This window comes from Notolepis coatsorum (genome assembly GCF_963971535.1).
Source record: "Notolepis coatsorum genome assembly, chromosome: 4".
NCBI lineage: Eukaryota > Metazoa > Chordata > Actinopteri > Aulopiformes > Paralepididae > Notolepis > Notolepis coatsorum.
In genome coordinates, this window is record NC_140168.1 from 125,805,429 (window position 1) to 125,831,473 (window position 26,045).

The window sequence follows — 26,045 nt, forward strand, 5'->3', positions numbered from 1 at the left end:
CCGCTGGCATCCACCTCCAACTGGAACGGCAGGACCAGGACTAGGTTCACCAGTCGCTGGAAAGTGGCCGGGGCATTACGCATTCCAAAAGGCATCACAGTATATTGCAAAAAATTGTCAGGAGTAACAAACGCAGAGATTTCCGAGGCACGGGGGGTCAAAGGGACCTGCCAGTAACCCTTTAACAAATCTAGTTTGCTAACATAGGTGGCAGATCCAAGGTTGTCAATACAATCTTCCATGCGGGGCAGTGGGAAGGAATCAGGCACGGTGACAGCATTTACCTTTCGGAAATCAGTACAAAATCTAGGAGTTCCATCCGATTTGGGAGCCAACAAGCAAGGTGAACTCCAGGGACTGCAACTTGGCTTGGCTAAACCATGTTTCAACAAATATTCAACCTCCTGTTGCATCATGGCTCTCTTGGTGATGTTAACACGTTATGCATGTTGCTTGATAGGCACAGCATTGTTAACATTAATATCATGGGCCAATACAGAAGTACAGGAGGAAACATCACCAAACAGAGCCATGTAGGCCTGAATCAAAGTTGTGATGTCCTCTCGCTGCTCCTCAGGTAAGTGTGCTAAGTGAGTGGGCAGGTTCAATAACATCTCAGTGTTGGACAATCTAGCACACTGATGTGCTGCATTGCGCAACTCTAAGCCATCTACATCCTCACCACTAACGTTAGGAGAGTCCGGAACTATAGGAGTTGAGGCAACAGCAGAGACGGCCAGTCCTGCTGTCTGGTCTGAGGTCTTCACCTGCAGACTATCTCTGGAGAAATATGGTTTAAGCATATTGATGTGGCAAACACGAGAGTGACGTTTACGATCAGGGGTGCGAACTACATAGTCAGTATCACTTATTTTCTTGTCTATTGTATACGGTCCGGAAAAACGAGCGGAAAGAACAGAGCCAAGGATAGGTAACAGGACTAGAACCTTATCACCTGGCTGGAAAGATCGAGAAACAGCTTTCTTGTCATAGTGCTGCTTCATAGTTCTCTGGGAAGAAGAGAGTGCTTCTTTTGCGAGAGAGCACGCCTGATGCAGTCGCTCTCGAAACTGGCTAACAAAATCAAGAACATTAGTGGGTGTGCTGGCACCCTTTGACATGAACCGTTCTTTAAGAACTTTCAGAGGTCCTCTAACAGTGTGCCCGAAAACGAGCTCAGCAGGACTGAAACCAAGAGACTCCTGCATGGTCTCTCGTGCAGCAAATAGAACAAGGGGGACACCCTCATCCCAATCTTTCTCTGTGTCTAAGCAATATTTACGCAACATGGACTTTAATGTCTGATGCCAACGTTCTAGAGCCCCCTGAGTTTCAGGGTGGTAGGCACTGGACACTATATGTCGGATACCCAGGGACTGTAACACTTGCTCAAATAACCTACACAGAAAGTTGGTGCCTTGGTCAGTCTGTACTACCTTAGGCAGTCCAAACGTGGAGAAGAACTTGGTCAAAGCCTTAATTATTACAGGCGCTGTAATTTTGCGACGAGGTATAACCTCAGGAAAACGGGTGGCAGTACACATTATTGTCAACAAAAACTGGTTGCCGGCTTTGGTCTTCGGCAACGGACCAACACAATCAACTATGACATGTTCAAATGGTTCACCGACCACTGGTATAGGACAGAGGGGAGCAGGTGGAATTACCTGGTTTGGCTTTCCGGTGATCTGACAAGTACTACAGGTACGACAGTACTGTGCTACATCAGACTTCAAACCGGGCCAAAAGAAATGTTGAAGTATTCTGTTGTATGTTTTAGTGACTCCCAAATGTCCAGACCAAGGGTGGTCATGGGCCAAGAACAGTACATGCTGACGATAAACTGCAGGGACAACAATCTGATAAACAGTGCTCCAGTCTGGTTTCTGATCTGGTAGCTGTTGAAGTGCCACAAACTACAGTGACCCTTTTTGTATTTGACATCCTGTTCTCTCTCTGTCTTATGGCACTTGTATGATGTAATATATTAAGCATTAACATATATAAATAGAGGATTAAATATATGCTTATTGTATATGCTGAAGGACCATGTATTATCCTGTATATCACAGCAGTGCAATTGTTTCATTCCCTGTTAAATGCTGGGCGCTTTAGGAATGTGGGAGTCCACCGTGTGCTGACCTTGGCTTCAGTAAGGAAAATGCACTCCGCTGGCTGCAACGTTTAACCCTTTACTATCACACTACCGATGGAAAAGCCATCATACCACGGGTGATGATTTAACTACATGCGTGATGTGTAAACATATAACCAATGATTAAGTATATGTTTATAAGTATATATTTATTGTACATGTGTATATATATCTGTATATATCTATATCTATAAGCTCAGACCAGTGCAAATTGCACAGTCATGACCAGTGTTGTGCTAGTTACTGAAAAATAGTAACTCAGTTACTTTACTAGTTACTTCATTTCAAAGTAACTTCGTTACTGTACTAGTTACTTACACCCAAAAGTAATGAGTTACTGTGAAAAGTAACTATTTAGTTATTTAAAAAAAAATAAAAAAAATAAATTGCTCAAGTCCCATGCCCCATATACTCAAAATCGGTTGATCAACTTGACAGTTTCCATTCACATCACCGAACTCTGCTAAGCAATGTGGTCTAGAGCGTTTCATTATATATTCCCTCCCCGCTGTATGTATATTTCTCTCCCACCCACCCACCCCCTCCTAATGTACAGTCCCCTCCCCATCATATGTATATACTCTGTCAGGATCTAGGGGTAACAGTACTGTATATTTGAATACCGCTTATGTCACAAATGTATCAGTACTAAATACCTATATGTCCCTATGCCATAAATGTCATGTATGTTGTGTATGTCATAAATGTCTATATGAATTGAAAATGGGGGACCCTGATGGAAACAAGACAAACGTCTTTCTCAGGTCTGCATCCCCTTAACAATTGTATGTATTGAGCCGTACTGTATTGTACCCATTCTGCAATCTGTTAAATAAAGTTTTCATTCATTCATTCATTCATCCATTCATTAATTCATTCATAACCATCTTGCAGCGTTGTTATCAAAGCATTGCAACGTTAGAATAGTTAGGATATCAATTGTGCATGAAAGGACTATATTTATATTGTTTGATTAGTATTATGAGATTCCCTGGCAGATTTCGTACAGTCAAAATCCGTTGATCTTGAGTTTCAGTGAACACATTGCACTCACCGTCACCAGTCTGCGGTGGTCGAGATGTAACGTTAGTCCAGTTGACTCCAGCAGCCCTTCAAACATGTTCTTTATCTCGTTTCCATGTTGTATATTAATTATCTCTCCAAGTAGTTGCTAAATGGTTTGTTAGTTCGTTATTATTACTGCGTTCTTATTATGTAGATTCATAGCGAGCGTCCTCTTGTTGTTTACTGTAGAGAGCGCCTATTTCTTTCAGAACATCAGTGGCCAATCAGAAGTGCGAAACCAGAATGAGGCTACGGAAAGAAATAATAATAATAATAATACTTCGTTTTATATAGCGCCTTTCAGTCTACAGTAAACAAAACAAACGCAGGCGAAATAAGGACGCTCGCTATGAATCTACATAAAAAGAACGCAGTAACGAACTAACAAACCATTCAGTAACGTAAGTAGCGTTACTGAATTTCAAAAGTAATGCGTTAGAGTACTAGTTGCGGCAAAAAGTAACTTCGTTTCTGTAACGCGTTACTTTGTAACGCGTTAGTCCCAACACTGGTCATGACATAGATGCAGATGGAGCCTTAGGGAGTTTCCACAGTACCGTAATCCGTTTCAGTAAAACTGTTACTATTACTTTTTTAAGTTACTACCCATTGGAGTAGAAATGATCCAATGGCAGACAAAAGTTGAAAGGAGGAGTGTTTATCTTTGAGCCAATGACCAGACACAGTTGAAAGGAGGAGTGTGTATCTTTGCTGTGTATAAAAAGGGAGGCCTGGCTTGCTTTAGTCTCTTTTTTTAGCTCCTTTTCAAAGCCGTGCGGTGTAATTGGGACTTGAAATTTGGATGATTTGACTGTGAGCTTTTCCCTATGATGGCATCACTATTTTTATTGTTTTAGATTTGAAGAGCTGTGTTAGGCTCTTAGCTAATCTTCTGTGATGATTTTTAAACCAGAGAGTTCTTATTGTTCTTCTTGAGAAAGATGTTGACTACGATGTTGTTGTTTTTTTGCTTGGATTGGATCTTTCCAAGACAGTATTATTGTAACTACTTTTTCTAATTAAACCAAACTTTGTTAAATACTTTTATCCAACTCGTGGACCGCGTTCCTTTATCACTCCATCACAATCTTTCAAGGCGCTGGCAACGCCTTGCTTTCATCTGAGATAAACGGGAGGTAATTATGTTCTGGTAGCCCGAGTACAGATTCAATGCATTGCTGGCTACTGCTTCTAGCTAAAGTTATATCAATGACTATTCAGTACTTCTTACGTCTGTACCCGGGTTGGAGTAAAAAAAATATGGCTTCGACGCGGATACCTTTGAATTGAGCGTGTTTTCGACCTGGTCTAATGGAAATGATTATTAATATTATACGCTAATATTACACTATTATTAATAGTACTACCTATTACATAGTATTGCTGTGAATATGACTATTTGGGGGTACCTTACTATGAGTGGGTGGGTTGTCAGGGGTGTCATAAGTTGGAGCCAGCAACTTCTCCCTGACAAAAGCTGAAGCAAAAACAGAGTCAGACAAGTCAATTTCATCACCCCTCTTTTTCAATTGAGCCCGAGTGACAACACTTGCAGAAGAAACTTCAGGGAAGTTCTGTGACAGGTCATCAGGCAGATAATCTGTGTCTGGGTGATCCAACACTTCCAGCACAGCGTTCACATGGCCTCCAGCTAAATAATTTCCCATGATAAAGGAAATGCCTTTAACTGGCAAGGAGAGTCGCACCCCTATTTTAAAGAAACCAGTGACCAAATCAGATTGTACATGAATACAGTGTAACAGGGCTGGCACGAAACCCATCTCAATACCTTGAACTAGGACACTAGAACCACGGGAAGATTTCTCAGACAGGGGCAGTACATCAGAGAGGATAAAGGATTGTGAGGCTCCAGTATCTCGTAAGATCTGAACTGTACACTGATCTTTTTGATCCCCTGTCAAGGAAACTACTTGGAAATAAATGGCTTGAAACAAGGGTCGAGAACATCCTGATCATGGTGCATCTGCCGATCAAAACCAGGAGCAGGTGCCATTTTAATCAGACCAACCCCTTTGGGTTGCCTAAAGTTCTGAGAGGATGGTTGCTGCTTACGTTTCAATGTTAAACAGTCAGAAATAACATGACCAGATTTAAGACAGTAGTAACATGCCCGCTCCTCTTTTGAGCGTGGAGGTGACATTTTTGGTCTGGGGTGTGTGAATTCTGAATGGTTGGGGACAGAATGTTTCTGAGAGAAATCATGGGGGAGAAAGGAGTCACGCCTATCCACAAACACAGTTTTATGGGTTAGCGCAAACTCATCAGCTAATACAGCAGCCTGCTGCAGAGTGGACACTTTCTGCTCACTCAGGTAAATGACAATACGCTCTGGCAAACGATTCTTAAACTCTTCTAATAGAATGAGTTCTCTGAGAGAGTTAACATCTGAGGCCTTGCTTGCTGCACATCACTTATCAAAGAGAGTTCCCTTCTCTCTAGCAAACTCTACAAAGGTATGGTTGGCAGCTCTCTTGTGATTACGAAACGTCTGCCTATAAGCTTCGGGCACAAGCTCATATGCACGAAGGATAGCAGCCTTCACAGTATCATACAATAAACTATCTTCTAGGGATAGTGTTGAACAAACCTCTTGGGCTTTACCAGTCAATTTGCATTGAAGCAACAAGTGCTAGACCTCTTTTGGCCAGCGCAATGAAGCAGCAATACGCTCAAACACATTAAAATAAGTATCAACTTCTGTCTCTCGGAACAGAGGCACCAAAGTAATATGTTTACTTATATCAAAAGTGTGTGATGAATAAGCTGTGGAGGAGGACATACCAGGGCCGTGTGGAGGAGTCACCAGCGTAGCAGAGTTGGATTCATTCTTTTGGACTTCCAGCTCCAACTCCCGCAGTCTGAGTTATTTTTCCACCTCAAGCTCCAACCTACGAATGTTAACAGCCCTTTCATTTTCTGCCTCAAGCTCCATTCTACGAAGCTGATACTCCGCCTCACGTGCTTGTGCCTTCTTCTGAGCCTCCATCTGGAGACGTGCTATCCTAACTTTCACCTGGGCTCCTTCTCGAGACCCATTTGACACAGGAGAGGCCAAATCAAAAGATGGCAATGTGACTTTCACACCTGCCTTCTCAGCACTTTCAACATGAGCTTGCTCCTCAGATACAGAAGGCTGTTCTTCAGTAGGTTCACCAGGAGAACTTGCATGTTCATCGGAGACCACAGGTAAAACAAGCGTCCCCTGCTCCAACAGCTTACCTACCACAAGACACTTGATATCACACTTAAGAAGCTTCTGAACTGAGAGTTGGAAATGTGTGGCAATCTCCATTAAGTCTGCCTTGCGGCAGCTATCCAGCTCTCCCCAAGTAGGATTGTTCAAGAACTCCCCCAGATCAAAAGTACTAACTGCCATCTTAAACACAAATTATTTACTATACAAGTTTAAACAAACACAGTTCACCAAATCCATCAACCAACAATGAATCACAGGTTAAAGAATCCCGGACGAGCCCCCATTTATGTTACGACCCCTGTGGGTCTAAGGGTAAAGGGCTGTAACATAACCAGTGGCGGCTGGTCAATAGAGGGCGCTAGAGCCCCTGGTAAAGAGAGCAGGAGAAGAAGAAAATGTTTTATTTTAAATTTTTATTTTAGACCCTTAAAAATAAAATAAACATGTTTAAAATTAATAATATTTACTCATTTTAAGTATGTTTGTGTTTCCAATGCACAATATAACGTCAATATATCAAATATAAATAATTGTTTTGTGACTCACAGGAAGTCACTGTCTGATAGCTGGTATCATCGCTGTATCCTTGCAGCCAATGAAATAGGTCAAGCAAATACATTTCGCCTATCAGTGCGTAACGCACTGTGCGTTAAAATATGATGTAATATGATCGAAGCCGAGCACGTTTTCAAGTGATCTAAGCAAGCAGGGTCCTTCCGTCCTTCCTGCTGTGTTGTCAGTCACGCCCCCCAGTCCGGACAGTTTTAAAACAAGTAGCTGTCATTTTCTAGCTGGTTATACAGGTGGCTATTGGCTAACAAGAAGCTATATGGCTAGCTGGATGCAGTGGACATGGACATCAATAGTCTGGACATATACACTTTATCAAGCCCTTCTTCTGGACCAACTAAACAAGTGAGTCGCGATCTCTCTCTCTCTCTCTCTCTCTGTTAGAGCGATGCTCTGTTGTTGTGAGCGACGCTGTCTGTGTGAGAGAGAGAGAGGTAGAGGGGGAGGTAAACACCACTATTCTTCAAATAAACCAACGTAATCTATGGTAAAATAAATGACATTACCTAAACTACCCTTACCTAACCAAAACAGGAGAAAACCATATCCAAATGAAATGGCAGCTCACCCCATCTGTGCTTCCTGAAAAGAGAGAAAAAACACATTAATGATACATACCAGAATGGAAAACATAACAAAACAATCTATAGCTAACAATGCTCTCTCTGTGGCCATACACATACAAAGGCAATGCCACTAATACCAAGGCCAATAAACAAATGCCATATGATCAATGGGGTCAAGGTTACAAAATATCACCAGGCCTAGCCTCATGCCAGAGAGAGAGTGACTGAAGTGAGAAGCCATGTTTTTAACAGGGTGTGGTGATCCATGATTGGGTGGTGGGTGATGGCTTCTGATTGGGTCTTGGAGTCTTGAAACCCATCCACCAATCGGTGCTGTGCTGCTATGTAGTCCACCAATGGAAGGGCAGGCATAGCAGGGACCAATGGTGGAGGACGGGTTCTGGCTAGAGGGAGGAAACAAAATGGAGAACAATACACACACTGGGGAAGCACATACATTGGGATGTAACAATCACCATGAGGTTTTCCCTGATATTTTGGACCAGCGCCAACATTGCGGCCAACTAAAAAGAAAACCAACAATTCTCAATAAATCTCCACCGATTGCTTGTATTAGTGCTCTTCCAAAAAAAATTCATCAGATTTTCATGCACTTTTAATTCCAACTTGATTTGTCATTTGAATCAGAGCAGATACGGATACGGAGGAAGTGAACCTCTGAGGGGAACTCTGCTGCGTCTCGTGCTCTGGGCTCTTCCTGTCTGTGTGGACATGTGATGAATCACACTGATCTCTTGACCTCTTAGACCATCACACTGACCTCTTAGACCATCACACTGACCTCTTGACCTCTCAGACCATCACACTGACCTCTTAGACCATCACACTGACCTCTTGACCTCTTAGACCATCACACTGACCTCTTAGACCATCACACTGACCTCTTAGACCAGTCGTGCCCAACCAGTCGATCGCGATTGACCGGTAGGTCGCGCGCTGGTTTCAAGTAGACTGCGAGATTATTTTGGAAAATCATTTAATTTGATTTGATTTGGAGGGGAGATAAACACACGTTCGAGCAGTCCTGTGTATAAAAGGCAGCCTGGGCCAATCAATACCGTCTATATTCCGTACATTCCGGACAGCGAGCTTCACCCATAGGGATGCAAATTGATGCCTTTGTTTTCATGGAGTGGCATGAGTGGGGGTCGGGCCCATCACCTGGCAGGTACAGTATAAACGTGGCTCTGAGACCAGTCTTGAGTCACTCGAAACTGCAAGATGAATGGAACACCACCAGCTAAAAAGAGGTTCATTCAGAGGACGCTACTTTTCAACAACGCAAGCAAGACTTCACTGCCGCCAGAGCCAGGACCCTCCGACGAGCTGCCGCCGCCGCCAGGGAGCACCTCCAACGCCGCCTCCGATGAGCTGCCGGATAGCACCAGCGTCAGCGCCGCAAGCAGAACCGGAGCAGCCAAAAGACCAAAAACATATCATTTCCATGAAGAGTGGGAGGAGGCTTACTTTTTTGTTTATTTCAACGCAAAATCAGTCTGTCTGATTTGCAAACAAACTGTGGCTGTGCCGAAAAAGGGTAATTTGGAGCGGCATTATACAACGATGCACAAGAAACACCGGGCGGATTTTCCTCCAAAAACAGTCCTACAAAGAACAGCACTCCAGCAGATGAAATCTTCACTAGTGGGACAACAGTCCACTTTTACGAAGCCCAGCACCAAGGCAAAAGCTGCAACAATTGCTTCTTATCGTGTCAGTCACATTCTCGCTAAAAAGAAAAAATCCTTCAAAGACGGCGAATGTGTAAAAGCGGCATTGACTGCCGCTGCCGATTCACTCTTCGGTAATTCCAAGTATCACACAGAGATTATGGATGCTGTTAAAGACCTTCAGCTGTCATGTAATACTGTGACCCGGCGCTGTGAGGAAATGTCCGAAGATGTTCACGATACATGCAAGTGTTATTCCCTGCACTGATATGGTAGATGTGGCACAGCTATGTATTTACATTAGAATGGCCTTTGATGACATGAGCTCAAAAGAAGAGCTGCTCACCATATTGCCTCTTAAAGGATACACTAAAGGTGAAGACATCTTTCAAGCCTTCATGGAGTTCGCTAAGCAGAGCAAACTACCCCTCCATAAACTCATCTCTATTACAACCGATGGGGCACCAGCCATGGTTGGCTGTAATAATGGGTTCATCGGACTGTGCAAAAAAAGCGACGCTTTCCCGGACTTCCTTAATTTGTTATGGTTTGACACCGACCCCAAACGCAACGACACAAGAGAGTAGGATTCAGAGTTGCCAAAAACAAGGGCCTGTTTATTAAGACTAAATAAACAGCACAGATTTGGAAAAGTTCAAACAAAGACTGGAATACAAGCAAGGATGAATGTTGCTGCTCTGCAGCTTCTCCCGGGATGGTAGTCAGGGGAAGCAGACGCTGACGTCAGAGCCGCTCTGCAGACTTCTCTCGGCAGAATCTCCGAGGTGGTTGCGGGACCGAGAGAGAGAGAGGGAGCGAGTTAACTCAGAGTGCAGGTGGAACAGAGCAGGTGAACAGGAGAGGTGACTTGTACCCGAAAACAGAGTTATCCAAGTGACTGAATCTTCGGTGTAAATACACACTGTGAGTAACGTTCCAAACACAATCCCAAGTGATAGATATCTTCGGTGCAAAATAAACACTGCGAGCGAAGTCCCAAAATACAAATCCAATGTGATAATATCTTCGGTGTGTAAACACACAGTGGGAGATGTTAGGCCAAAATATTATCCCAATGAAACAATCCAAAAAGGCAAAACGCTGGGTGAGTGACTGTCTGATAAAAAGCTGGAAATCTTCAGTGTTATATAAACACACGAAAAACGTAATTGGATCAAAGACAGTCATAAAAACTCACCCAGGCGCTGTGCGTAAAGAGCGTTGGAACAGAACGGAGCGAGCGCGTCGCCACGGGGAAAGGGTGTCCCAGAGGAAAGCTTCTTGAATATCCTGGAGGCAAAGCACAGGGAAAACAACAGCAGGCAGCAGGAACGGCGAATGCAACTGAAATATCAAAACGATCCAACAAAACTTGAATGGGGAAACGGGGTATAAATAATAAGGGAATGCTTAATTGACAAGCAGTGACAGCTGAGGGATGTGATTGATAAGCGTGTGGACGGGGGAGAACCAATCAACGACGTCTCTGGGAAGAAGCGTGTGAATAGGGGAATGCAATGATTAACAGAAAACAATTGGAAACAGAGCGAGTAGGCTTAAAGGAACAGAGCGAGTGGGAGAGCAGCGGACCAATCATCACAGTACTTCAAGAAGCCCGTGGTGGGGAAAGAACCAAACCTTACAGTACCCCCCCCTCCATGGGAGCCACCCGGCGACCCACTCGGCCCCGGCCTGCCCGGACGGGACCCAAGGAAGCCGGCGATCAGGGGCACCGGAGAGGGGGACAAAGACAGAGGCCCGGAGAGGGGGACCGGAGACGTGGACAGAGGACCGGCGAGGGAGGCCGGAGACGGGGACTGGGGCCCGACAGCGGAGGCCGGGCACAGGGACAGAGGACCGGCAAGGGAGGCCGGAGACGGGGACTGGGACCCGGTGAGGGGGCTGGATGGCACCTGAAGACACCGGGCACGACAGGAGGAGCTCCACCCCTTGATGGTACCGGAGGACCAGGCGATGTGGGGCTCGTGCAGCGCGAGCCAGGGCCTGCCCAGGACCACAGGGACAAGAGGAGAGCTGGTGACGAAAAACTGGAGCCTCTCAACGTGGTCACCAGCAACGGTGAGAAGGACTGGACAGGTGCGTTGAGTGACGTCAGCCAGGCGGCGATGATCCATTGCGAAGACCTCCAAGGGCCTCTCGAGGTCCTCAAGTGGAATGTTGGCCCGGGTGGCAAACCCAACGTCCATGAAACTCCCATCAGCACCAGAGTCCATGAGTGCACCCACCGTCGCCCGCTGGTCCGCCCAGGCTAGGGTGACGTCCGCCAGACGGTTGGGTGGTGCACGGGTGGGGGAACAGGAAAGACAGCTCACCAGGATCTCCCGGGGTCTCGGCGAGCCTGGTCCTCTTGGCCGGGCACGGCAATTGGAGACACGGTGTCCACCCCGGCCACAGTAGAGGCAACGGCCGGAGAAGAGCCTGGACTCCCGTTCGGCCGGGCTAAGGCGGTTGCGTCCCAGCTGCATGGGTTCCTCCTCGGTCACGGCTCGGGAGGGAACAAACCCACCAGTCACGGAGGGGGCAGGGCGGTCAGCACTGTAGAGGCGGCCGCCGGGAAAGGGAGCCCCTGAGCGGAGGTCGATGGCACAGTCGTAAGGCCGGCGAGGCGGAAAGACCTGAGCCCTGGACTCCCTGAAAACCCCCTCGGGGTCGTGGTACTCGGGGGGTACGTCTGGGGTACAGAAAACCTCCTCGAGGTCGTGGTCCTCGGGGGGTACGTCTGGGGTACTGAAATCCTCCTCGAGGTCGTGGTCCTCGGGGGGTGCGTCTGGGGGTCCCCGTCGGGTTCTCTCACGTCTTCTCTCCTGGAGGCGTCCGTCGATGCGGATGGCGAGGCTGAACAGGTCCTCGAGGGAATCAGGTTCCTCCCGGGTCGCGAGCTGGTCCCTGACTGCGTCACTGAGCCCACTCATGAAGGTTAGGCGAAGTGCTGGGTCGTTCCAACCACTCTCCACCGCCGCCAGTCGAAACTCCAGGACGTAGTCTGTTACCCCGCCGCTCCCCTGTCGGAAGGTACCCAACCGGGCTCCAGGGTCCAGACCACGGGCTGGATGGTGGAACACCCTGCGGAGCTCAGCCACGAAGTCTGGATAGGAGAAACAAAAATCTGCATCCATTGCCCAGGAGGAAGTGACCCACTGGGCTGCCCGGCCTGAGAGCAAGTTCGTCATATAGGCCACTTGGGCCCCTCTAGAAGTGAATCGACTAGGTTGATGACGGAAAACCAACTCACATTGCATGATGAATGTGGCACAATCCTCGGGATTGCCGTCGAACAGCCGTGGGACGGAGAGACGGGGTTCCCGAGGTGCGGGATCGGGAAGCGTGGGAACTGCTGGGACTGCAGGGAATGCTCCTGAAGGAAGTGAGGGAATTAAAGCGTTAACAGGCTTTATTTTGGGCTTTATTTTATTTTAAATAACAAACTTTCTAACGAAAAAATGGCACAAAAAGTTATTACTAAGGTCAATCAAAAAACCAAATTTGTATTTAGAATTTCCTCGTTCATAAATAGGAACGCTCTGAGGACCCTAGCTGGAGCCCTCATCCAATGTCACTTTGACTATGCTTGCACTTCATGGTACAGCAACATATCAAAACAAATGAAGACAAAGCTCCAGACCTCCCAAAACAAACTAGTGAGACTCCTGCACAACCTTCACTTTAGGACTCACCTAACGCCAGCCCACTTTAGCAGGCTGGGATGGCTTAGGGTTGAAGAAAGAGTACACCAGCTTAAAATGCTACTGGTTTTTAAAGTACTAAAAGAAACGGTCCCCAAGTACCTAGTCAATTATTTTAATAAAGTAGGAGATGTCCACAAACACGCCACAAGAGGAAGCCCCACGGACCTGGTCCCGCCGAGAGTCAGGACATGCATGGGGAAAGATGCATTTTTTTACTCGGCTACGGTAATGTGGAATGCCCTGCCAACATTTATAAAACTCCTGAACTCCCCTCTCGGATTTAAATCCGCCCTAAAAACATGGCTCAGCAGCAACTCAAATTGGTCTTAAAATGTTTTTTTATCTCTTTTATCATAACTTGGCTTCATGAGTTGCTTTTAAGGGTTTGCGGATTTTCTTTTAACATTAGTTAACTGTATGAGTTGTCAGGTTAGGTGTTTTTATAATTTTTTTTAAGAATGCGTCCTGTCAGTGTACATGTCCATTTGTGTTTCTGTGCCTTTTTATGTTCCATGTATGGACCACAATGGAAACAAGCCTTGGCTTTATTGTGTTTTATCCATTTTTGACCTGCGTTATTGACACTGTTATTGTCTTGTCTTTTAAAATGTTTTTTTTGTCATACGATTTGTGTCAAAATAAAGTATTCAATTCAATTCAATTCAAACGGTGTCGCTCAGCATGTGAAGCTGAACGAGAATACCTGACTGTTGTCCTGCCAGAGCGGCCAGGGACCCTTGAATAAGCAGGACCTGCTCTCGGAGTCCCTGTACAGCAGCTGCAGCCGCATCCAGCTGTAGGCTGTGTTCCTTGGCTGACTCTAACTGGACTGCCGCTGCTGTGCTGACTCTCTTGCGGGCGCAGACCGCGCAGGCCAGTACGAACCCCTTGACGTCGTTCCTCATGGTGGGCCACCAGAATCGACGAGCCAGGAAGGAGAACGTGCGATGAACGCCCGGGTGGCAGGCGAACCGGCTGGTATGGCCCCACTGGAGGACCCGGGACCGGACTGAGTTGGGGACAAAGAGACGATTAACCGGTACATTGCCTGGAGCGCGATGGAAGCGTAGGGCACGCCTTACCACCCCCTCGATGCCCAAGGTGACGACTCTCTCTGTGTCGGCTGGGGTCGTCATTGGTTGGATCGTAATGTTATGGTTTGACACCGACCCCAAACGCAACGACACAAGAGAGTAGGATTCAGAGTTGCCAAAAACAAGGGCCTGTTTATTAAGACTAAATAAACAGCACAGATTTGGAAAAGTTCAAACAAAGACTGGAATACAAGCAAGGATGAATGTTGCTGCTCTGCAGCTTCTCCCGGGATGGTAGTCAGGGGAAGCAGACGCTGACGTCAGAGCCGCTCTGCAGACTTCTCTCGGCAGAATCTCCGAGGTGGTTGCGGGACCGAGAGAGAGAGAGGGAGCGAGTTAACTCAGAGTGCAGGTGGAACAGAGCAGGTGAACAGGAGAGGTGACTTGTACCCGAAAACAGAGTTATCCAAGTGACTGAATCTTCGGTGTAAATACACACTGTGAGTAACGTTCCAAACACAATCCCAAGCAGTGATGCCACAGATTACTTGTAAAAGTAATCCGATTACTAATTACTGATTACTCCTTTAAAAAGTAATCCATGTTACTTTACTGATTACTTGATTATCAGAGTAACTTAGTTACTTTGAAAGTAACTAGGTTACGAAGTCATCGTCGTTCCCCCAACAGTTTTTTTTAAACGCTTTATTGAAAGTGCATAAATTGTTTTTAACTTGTTTCTCTGCACATAACGTAAATTGTTAAACTAGTGCTTCAACTTGGTATGTATGGTAAAGCAACAGTCTATGATGCTCACAGCATTAGAGCAGCCAGCCAGTGGTTGTACAAAACCAGTGTATCTATTCACATCTAACAAATGCAGGCTGAACTATTCAATTATATCAACTGTAACTATTAAATTGTTTTTATAAATGTCTCTCTATAAACATACAATCAGTCTCTCTTTAACATGTAAATTAACTGTAAATCTGGCAAATAAGAGCTTTTGCTCTGCCACCATCAAATATACATTAATCAATAGGGAAAGAAACAGTCTCTCTCTTTTGCTGTTTGGCTGGCCTCAGAGTCCTCCTGTACCTGAATGAATGAATGAATGAATGAAAACTTTATTTAACAGATTGCTGAATGGGTACAATATACAGTACGGCTCAATACACACAATTGTTAAGGGGATGCAGACCAGAGAAAGACGTTTGTCTTGTTTACATCAGGGTCCCCCATTTTCAATTCATAGTCGAAGCGTCGGCTAGTGTTGTGATTCCAGATGCTTTCAATGCAATTGGATGTGCTGTTTTTAGCGGTAGACAGTATTTTGACTGAGGCTACGTTTAAACGAGCGTTTTGGGGTGGAAGTCTGAACAGAAACCGCAAAAGTCTTCTTGCGGTTTCACTTCGTTTAGACAAGCGTTTTGTAAATGAATTCTCAGACGAACATAACAACGGAGCCCTGCTGTCACACGATTGGCGCATATGTCACATGACGTGCTGTGAAGACCCGCCCTACTCTGCCTCTGATTCGCAGACTGTGGATGGGGAATGTGATTGGGCCAAAGCAGAGTCACTCACAGACAGAGAGTCCAGTCACGCCGCGGGGACACATTCTTGTGTAACCCTTTCACTGCCACCCCACGTCACTCCATAATAATAATAAGAAAAACAGCTCAAAATGTATTTTTGACTGTCGAAAACGAAATAAAATACTGCATTCCGCCTGCATTATGAATTTATGATGAGATAGTAACGAAATAGTAACTCACAGCCAATTGGACAAGTAACTGCAATCAGATTACTGGCTTTTAAAGATTAACGCGTTAGATTACTATTTTCGGGGAAAAGTAATCAGATTACAATAACGCGTTACTTAGTAACGCGTTACCGGCATCACTGATCCCAAGTGATAGATATCTTCGGTGCAAAATAAACACTGCGAGCGAAGTCCCAAAATACAAATCCAATGTGATAATATCTTCGGTGTGTAAACACACAGTGGGAGATGTTAGGCCAAAATATTATCCCAATGAAACAATCCAAAAAGGCAAAACGCTGGGTGAGTGACTGTCTGATAAAAAGCTGGAAATCTTCAGTGTTATATAAACACACGAAAAACGGAATTGGATCAAAGACAGTCATAAAAACTCACCCAGGCGCTGTGCGTAAAGAGCGTTGGAACAGAACGGAGCGAGCGCGTCGCCACGGGGAAAGGGTGTCCCAGAGGAAAGCTTCTTGAATATCCTGGAGGCAAAGCACAGGGAAAACAACAGCAGGCAGCAGGAACGGCGAATGCAACTGAAATATCAAAACGATCCAACAAAACTTGAATGGGGAAACGGGGTATAAATAATAAGGGAATGCTTAATTGACAAGCAGTGACAGCTGAGGGATGTGATTGATAAGCAGGTGGACGGGGGAGAACCAATCAACGACGTCTCTGGGAAGAAGCGTGTGAATAGGGGAATGCAATGATTAACAGAAAACAATTGGAAACAGAGCGAGTAGGCTTAAAGGAACAGAGCGAGTGGGAGAGCAGCGGACCAATCATCACAGTACTTCAAGAAGCCCGTGGTGGGGAAAGAACCAAACCTTACATAATTACCACTGCATAATTCACCAACAAGTGCTGTGTGCAAAGATTTTAAATATGAAGTTATGGATATCGCTATGAAGATTGTGTGCTCTGTCAGGGCAAGGAGCCGGCTACAGAGGAGGCTATTTCGTGCACATATGGAGGAGACGGGGGCGGAGCACACAGACCTGCTGCTGCACACAGATGTAAGGTGGCTGAGCAGAGGTACATTTCTGGAGAGATTCAGCGAGTTGCTGCCTGAAATTAAAGAGTTTCTCAAGCTTGCTAAACATGCCGAATATACACATCTAGAGGACAACAACTGGCTTTTGAATTTGGCATTCATAACCGATGTCACTGGCATGCTGAATAACCTGAATTTAGAGCTGCAGGGAAAGGATAAATGTGTAATAAACATGATCAGCTCAGTGAATGCTTTTAAAAGCAAGCTCACCATGTGGGCGAGAAGGCTGCAACGCAGTGACCTACGCGACTTTCCTCACATGCAAGCAGAACTTCAACGTCAGGGTGAGGACACCGCACAGTTTGATTGCACACATTATGAGGAGCAAGTTCAAAGCATCTTGTCAGAGTTTGATAAGCGCTTCACAGACTTTTCAATACTTGAACCTTTTGCAAGCTATATGTGTTTTCCATTTGGAACTGTAGATGTGGATGACATCACATCCAAAGTGGCCACACTGTTTAATCTGGACAGCCATGCTGTGGAGAACGAGATCCTCACACTTCAAACTGACATTGAGATTAAAGCCAGGGCAACACAAGGGATGAAGGCAGAGTTCTGGGAGCTACTGCTGCCTGAGAAGTACCCCAACCTCAGGAGATGTGCCATGAACTTAACAGCATGTTTTGGATCAACCTACCTGTGTGAGTCTGCTTTCTCTCACATGAAGATCATCAAGTCCAAGTACAGAACCACATTGACAGATGACCATCTTGTGGACTGCCTGAGGCTTGCAACCAGCTCCTACAACCCAGACATTGAAAAACTAGCTACCTCTTCCCAGTGCCAGCGTTCTCACTAAGGTAGAGACATTTAATAAAAAAAAAAAACAGATAAAGGAGAACTATCAGTGACTGTTGACAGACCTTTTTGTGGAATTGTTTTTTTATTGTATTCCATTTTGCAATGTGACAGCTCTGTTTACACATCATTCCTATTCCTTTTTAATTGTACATATATTTTTATTGTATTGTTCCACTTTTGCTTTGGCAATGTAAACACATGTTTTCTCATGCCCATTGAACTGAGTGTGTGTGTGTTGTCAGTGTGTATGCAGAGTGTGAAATAAACTTGAGAAGTTACAGTTACAGTCTTGTCATTCTTGTAAGTCCTACACTACACTGTTACAATGATATATAAAATAGCATATTATATTATATACCCATTCAATATGCACATGACAGAAAATATTATATGCCATATAATATTTTCTGTCATGTGCATATTGAATGGGTAATACTATTACTACTAATACTAGCCTTATGCACCTTATGACACTGTGGATACTGTGAATATATTTTTCAGTTAGTTAGAATCTAACTAACCGAAAAATATATTCACAGTATTCACAGTGTCATAAGGTGCATAAGGCTAGTATTAGTAGTAATAGTATTACCCATTCAATATGCACATGACAGAAAATATTATATGGCATATAATATTTTCTGTCATGTGCATATTGAATGGGTAATACTATTACTACTAATACTAGCCTTATGCACCTTATGACACTGTGAATATATTTTTCAGTTAGTTAGATAGTAAATTATATTGACATTTGTGTTGTTTTTACTACCTGTACCCCCCCCCCCCCCTTCCCCCATGCTGCTATTATGCCTGAATTTCCCCAAGGGGATCAATAAAGGAATATCGTATCTTATCTTAGCCGAGAGTAGGACAAATTTGGGCTGGTAGCTCTCGGCTAGGTGGCAAATTAAAAAGTAGATCTTGGTTCAAAAAAGGTTGGGCACCCCTGTCTTAGACCATCACACTGACCTCTTGACTTCTTAGACCATCACACTGACCTCTTAGACCAGGGGTTCCCAAAGTGGGGGTCGCGAGCTGCCGCGGGGGGGGGGGGTCGCCAGATGATTAAAAAATAAAAATAAAAATCCAAAAGATTTTTTTTTTTTTATGCTGTCAGGCCACTGAACTTAGAAGCAGGCCAGGCCAGTGTTTCTAGTTGCAGCAGCGCAATAGATAACCTAGGTGGGGAACAACCAGGAGATCACTGCAACTCACACAAGTTGGAGAACTATCTCTCTCTCTCTCGCTTGCTCTCACACACAGACACAAATGGAGCCGCATGTGATTGGTGGAGGCGGGACCCTTACAAAAAACTGTTGTTGCTAATCATTGACACATGCTAGCCTGTAATAATTTGTGGGGCGGCGTGGCTCAGGGGTAGAGCGGGTCGTCCAATCATCGAAGGTTTGGTGGTTCGAATCCCGCTCAAGCCCATGTCCATCCCACTGCCGTTGTGTCCTTGGGCAAGACAATTAACCTACTTGCCTCGTATGAATGTGTATGCATGTGAATGAATGTTGGTGGTGGTCAGAGGGGCCGTAGGCGATGATTATTCGCCACGCTTCCGTGAGTCTGCCTCAGGGCAGCTCTGGCTGCAATTGCAGCTTACCACCACCGGTATGACTGTGTATGAACGAATAATGGACTCTGTAAGCGCTCTGGGGTCACTGGGGTGTCACGAAGAGCGCTATATAAATCCAATCCATTATTATTATTATTATTATTATTATTATTATTATTATTATTATTATAATAATCCCCCCCAGAAAAATCTACTTTGCATTTGATATATTGCAAATATATGCCATCACACACACTGGCATTTAAAGGGTTAGAATTATAAAATGAATATGTGGTGTTATGATCAGGGCTGAAGTTGAATAAAAGATCGAATTTTTTCAATCTGACATTACAAAAAAACAGAAAATCCATCAAAATCAGTGTTGTTGCTAATCATACATATGCTAGCCTGTTTTTTAACAATAATTTGTAATGCCATCACAAACACTGGCATTTAAAGGGTACACATAAAAAAAAATCTGCACCAGAATGCAGGAAATTAAGTCTTTGTAACAAGAAATTTCCTGGTGGGGGACCCCCAGACCCCCTGCTTAAAAAGTGGCCTGACTGGGGCTATATTTTGCACTATATTTCCTGGGCTGAATGATTTCCCCAGTCCAGCCCTCGTTAAAAGCCTCCAATGCTTATTAGTGTGTGTGCGTTTGAACGTTTGCATGTTTCAACCATACATTTCAATTTTTTTTTAAATGTAAAAACAAAAAACAAAAAAAATGTACCTCCTATAATAGTGGGGGCTGCGGCTCTCAGACACCGTTATTTGGGAACCCCTGTCTTAGACCATCACACCGACCTCTTAGACCATCACACTGACCTCTTGACCTCTTAGACCATCACACTGACCTCTTAGACCAGGGGTTCCCAAAGTGGGGGTCGCGAGCTGCCGCGGGGGGGGGGGGGTCGCCAGATGATTAAAAAATAAAAATAAAAATCCAAAAGATTTTTTTTTTTTTATGCTGTCAGGCCACTGAACTTAGAAGCAGGCCAGGCCAGTGTTTCTAGTTGCAGCAGCGCAATAGATAACCTAGGTGGGGAACAACCAGGAGATCACTGCAACTCACACAAGTTGGAGAACTATCTCTCTCTCTCTCGCTTGCTCTCACACACAGACACAAATGGAGCCGCATGTGATTGGTGGAGGCGGGACCCTTACAAAAAACTGTTGTTGCTAATCATTGACACATGCTAGCCTGTAATAATTTGTGGGGCGGCGTGGCTCAGGGGTAGAGCGGGTCGTCCAATCATCGAAGGTTTGGTGGTTCGAATCCCGCTCAAGCCCATGTCCATCCCACTGCCGTTGTGTCCTTGGGCAAGACAATTAACCTACTTGCCTCGTATGAATGTGTATGCATGTGAATGAATGTTGGTGGTGGTCAGAGGGGCCGTAGGCGATGATTATTCGCCACGCTTCCGTGAGTCTGCCTCAGGGCAGCTCTGGCTGCAATTGCAGCTTACCACCACCGGTATGACTGTGTATGAACGAATAATGGACTCTGTAAGCGCTCTGGGGTCACTGGGGTGTCACGAAGAGCGCTATATAAATCCAATCCATTATTATTATTATTATTATTATTATTATTATTATTATTATTATTATTATTATTATTATTATTATTATTATTATTATTATTATAATAATCCCCCCCAGAAAAATCTACTTTGCATTTGATATATTGCAAATATATGCCATCACACACACTGGCATTTAAAGGGTTAGAATTATAAAATGAATATGTGGTGTTATGATCAGGGCTGAAGTTGAATAAAAGATCGAATTTTTTCAATCTGACATTACAAAAAAACAGAAAATCCATCAAAATCAGTGTTGTTGCTAATCATACATATGCTAGCCTGTTTTTTAACAATAATTTGTAATGCCATCACAAACACTGGCATTTAAAGGGTACAAATAAAAAAAAATCTGCACCAGAATGCAGGAAATTAAGTCTTTGTAACAAGAAATTTCCTGGTGGGGGACCCCCAGACCCCCTGCTTAAAAAGTGGCCTGACTGGGGCTATATTTTGCACTATATTTCCTGGGCTGAATGATTTCCCCAGTCCAGCCCTCGTTAAAAGCCTCCAATGCTTATTAGTGTGTGTGCGTTTGAACGTTTGCATGTTTCAACCATACATTTCAATTTTTTTTTAAATGTAAAAACAAAAAACAAAAAAAATGTACCTCCTATAATAGTGGGGGCTGCGGCTCTCAGACACCGTTATTTGGGAACCCCTGTCTTAGACCATCACACCGACCTCTTAGACCATCACACTGACCTCTTGACCTCTTAGACCATCACACCGACCTCTTAGACCATCACACTGACCTCTTGACCTCTTAGACCATCACACCGACCTCTTTACCTCTTAGACCATCACACTGACCTCTTAGACCATCACACCGACCTCTTAGACCATCACACCAACCTCTTGACCTCTTAGACCATCACACTGACCTCTTAGACCATCACACTGACCTCTTAGACCATCACACTGACCTCTTGACCTCTTAGACCATCACACTGACCTCTTGACCTCTTAGACCATCACACCGACCTCTTAGACCATCACACTGACCTCTTGACCTCTTAGACCATCACACTGACCTCTTAGACCATCACACTGACCATCACACTGACCTCTTAGACCATCACACTGACCTCTTGACCTCTTAGACCATCACACCGACCTCTTGACCTCTTAGACCATCACACTGACCTCTTAGACCAGGGGTGCCCAACCGTTTTTGAACCAAGATCTACTTTTTAATTTACCACCTAGCCGAGAGCTACCAGCCAAAATTGTATATTGTAAGCCGTCATTTGACGCTTTATAAAAGCAGCATAATGAACACAAATCTGTCAGTGCCGAGTCCGACCTCATCTTAAATAACAAACAGCATTGCTTGTTGTAGTTAACAAGGAGAGGCAGAGTTGATTTTGCAAAAAAAAAAAAAAAAAAAATTATAATCTAATTTTATTAATCGAGATCTACTTGAAATCAGCCCGCAATCTACCTGTCGATCACGATCGACTGGTTGGGCACCACTGTCTTAGACCATCACACTGACCTCTTGACCTCTTAGACCATCACACTGACCTCTTGACCTCTTAGACCATCACACTGACCTCTTAGACCATCACACTGACCTCTTGACCTCTTAGACCATCACACTGACCTCTTAGACCATCACACTGACCTCTCAGACCATCACACTGACCTCTTGACCTCTTAGACCATCACACTGACCTCTTAGACCATCACACTGGCCTATTAGACCATCACACTGAAATAGAATAGAATAGAAATACTTTTATTATCCCGTGGGAAATTTGACACTGCAAATCACTCAACATTTAAACATTTAGACAGAACAGGTCACTTATTAGAATAATAAAACGAATCAAATCAAGTTGCCTAGGATAAGAGTAGAGTAAAATAGAATAAAAATGGAATAAAATATACAGTAAATAAATACAGTAAAAATATACTGAGGTCTACAGTAGGTGTAATATTGCACAGTGCTGTTTCAAACTAAGTCCAGGAAGATGGTAACTGCCACTCTGTTCTCAGTGATGCAGTGAGGCACAGTGATGCATTGTATAGTCTGATGGCTGTTGGAATGAAGGACTTCCTGTGCCGTTCAGTGCTGCATTTGGGTAGTGTGAGCCTAGCACTGAACATGCTCCTCCTGTCAGCCAAGTCTGTGTATAGTGGGTGGGAGGGGTTTTCCCTGATGGCCTGGAGCTTAGCAAGGCTCCTCCTCTCCGCCACCCTCGCTAGGGAGTCCAGCTCCACCCCAACCACGCTACTGGCCTTCCTGACCAGCTTATCCAGCCTGTTTGTGTCCCCTGCTCTCAGTCCGTTGCCCCAGCAGGTATACTGACCTATTAGACCATCACACTGACCTATTAAACCATCACACTGACCTCTTAGACTATCACACTGACCTATTAGACCATCACACTGACCTCTTAGACTATCACACTGACCTCTTAGACCATCACACTGACCTATTAGACCATCACACTGACCTCTTAGACTATCACACTGACCTATTAGACCATCACACTGACCTCTTAGACTATCACACTGACCTCTTAGACCATCACACTGACCTCTTGACCTCTTAGACCATCACACTGACCTCTTAGACCATCACACTGACCTATTAGACCATCACACTGACCTCTTAGACCATCACACTGACCTCTTGACCTCTTGACCGTCACACCGACCTCTTAGACGTCACACTTTCCTTTAACCACTGCTTCATACCAGAGGATGTGGGGGTTTGATTTGTCACTAGAAAGGTCAAATTGGAAGTGGCCGCCATGGTGATGATATTGATTGATTGATTGATTGAAACCTTTATACTCAGGTGAGCTCTGAGGTGAGGCCACCTCATTTACAGAACTGCTGAGTGTACAACAAGATAAAACAACAAAACAATGTGCAGTGCAATCAGTTAAAAACAGTTACAACATGAATCATATAGAAATGAAATCAGACATTTAAATTCCATAAGGGAAGGAAGAACTTCCAACTTTAACTTTGATTGGACATTGGGGCTGCATAAGAGAATGCTGTCCTGCCGAGTCCTGTACTATAGTCCAACAGGGCAGCTATATACGGTGGCTGTTTGCCGGTCAATACCTTGGAAATGTACAAGAGCCAATGATAGTAGCGCCGAGCTGCCAGGGATGGCCAACCAACCTTACTGTAAAGGATACAATGGTGTGTATCATATACCTATCTCCAGTAATAAATCTAAGTGCAGAGTGGTACACAGAGTGCAAGGGTTTCAAGGTAGAAGCTGAAGCATGACGATAAATGACATCTCCATAATCAAGAACAGATACAAATATTGACTCAACAACTCTTTTCCGACAGAGTTGAGGGAATCTTGAGCGATTTCTGTACAGAAAGCCAACCTGTTTCTCAGTATGAAATTTAAAGGTTAATTTTTCGTCTATCCACAGGCCCAGATATTTATATTCCGTGACTCTGCTCATTTGTGTACCATTTAGTGTGTGTGTGTGTGTGTGTGTGTGTGTGTGTGTGTGTGTGTGTGTGTGTGTGTGTGTGTGTGTGTGTGTGTGTGTGTGTGTGTGTGTGTGTGTGTGTGTGTGTGTGTGTGTGTGTGTGTGTGTGTGTGTGTGTGTGTGTGTGTGTGTGTGTGTGTGTGTCTTCCTGACATAGCTCTCACTGTATACACCATGGCCATGTGCAGATCACTGAAACCACGTCGCACATCCTAAATGGTTGCCATGCTCACAAAGGGCTTTACACAACAGAATTGTGGACTTGATATCGAAAGATATCGGATCTACCCTTGGGTCCTCAGTCTACATCACTGTACAAGCACTGTACTGTTACGCCCAGCATGTTTGGCCTGTGTGATAATGATTCAGAGGTGTTCTGTAACATCTCAGCCAACACCCCTGACGTTGTGGTGGTTAATGAGAGTAGTAGAGAGGTCAGGTGTTTATTCTAGAGGTTGGCTGTACCTTCGACCACAGCCTGGAGGAAGCCTTTTTCACCAAGTTGCTGAAATATCAGCAGCTCAAGCTGAACATCTCACAACTAGGCTACAAGTGTCAACTTTTTGTTTTAATTTTCGGCAGCCTGGGTCATGTTCACAAGCTGGTGGTTAGAGGCCTTCATTCAGATGGCCCACATCTCAAAGAGAAAGGCTAAACACTTAGCAAGGTATTGCTCTATATCTGCTATTATTGGTAGCCGCTCTATTTGGAGACGGCGTTGCTTTTTGTACCCATAGAGTATAGATATAGTTTTTACGGAAATGCTATTGTATCTGTTTTTGAAACATCATCTGTGTCAATATTGTATGTGTATGATGAATGCTGCACAGTCACAAACGTAACTGAATGACTCCCAATGAGCTAATGGCACTGTTAGTGTTTATGTCCTTAATTAATGTACTCAGTATTTATGTAGACATAAATAAAGCATCTAAAATGTGTGTGTGTGTGTGTGTGTGTGTGTGTGTGTGTGTGTGTGTGTGTGTGTGTGTGTGTGTGTGTGTGTGTGTGTGTGTGTGTGTGTGTGTGTGTGTGTGTGTGTGCGTGCGTGCGTGCGTGCGTGCGTGCGTGCGTGCGTGCGTGCGTGCGTGCGTGCGTGCGTGCATGCGTGTGTGTCTGCAAGCTTTTAATATTCTGAAAATGGCATTTTATTTAAGGTCAGCAACAATTTCTCAGGCACAGTTTTTGCTTAGATAGTGGTATCATGCTGACATGGACCAAATATAATTTACTCTCAAAATGGTACAATTCATTTGTAATTTACCGGTATACAGCATAGTGGGGAAGAAAACGGCGAAAAAAAACATTATTAGGCCTAGATAACATTTTATGCAATGAAACAATAATCTGGTATGTGATGTATTAGGTTCGGGTTTGAACCTCTTTGATTGCCGTTGTTATTGTGACGTCACCAGGAAGGCGACACAGACAAGGAACGTGACAGACGTGAGCGACATGAATGGATGCAGATACGAACGAGTCAATAAAGGAATCTTATTGAACCTCGGGTTAAGCCTCGTCAATATAACATGGTGTCAGAAGTAAAATTGGAATAAGAGGATGGCGCAGTTTCAACCTCCGATGCCATTGAGTCTGCAAGGCAATCTTGCTGAAAATTGGAGGAATTGGACACAGCGCTTCGAACTAATTAGCATCGCCAGCGGCATCTCAGAAAAGTCTGAAAAAGTGCAGTGTGCGACGTTTCTTCATGTCGCCGGAGATACTTTTGTCTTTACTGAAGAAGAAAAAGACAAAATAGACATACTGAAGAAGAAATTTCAGGAC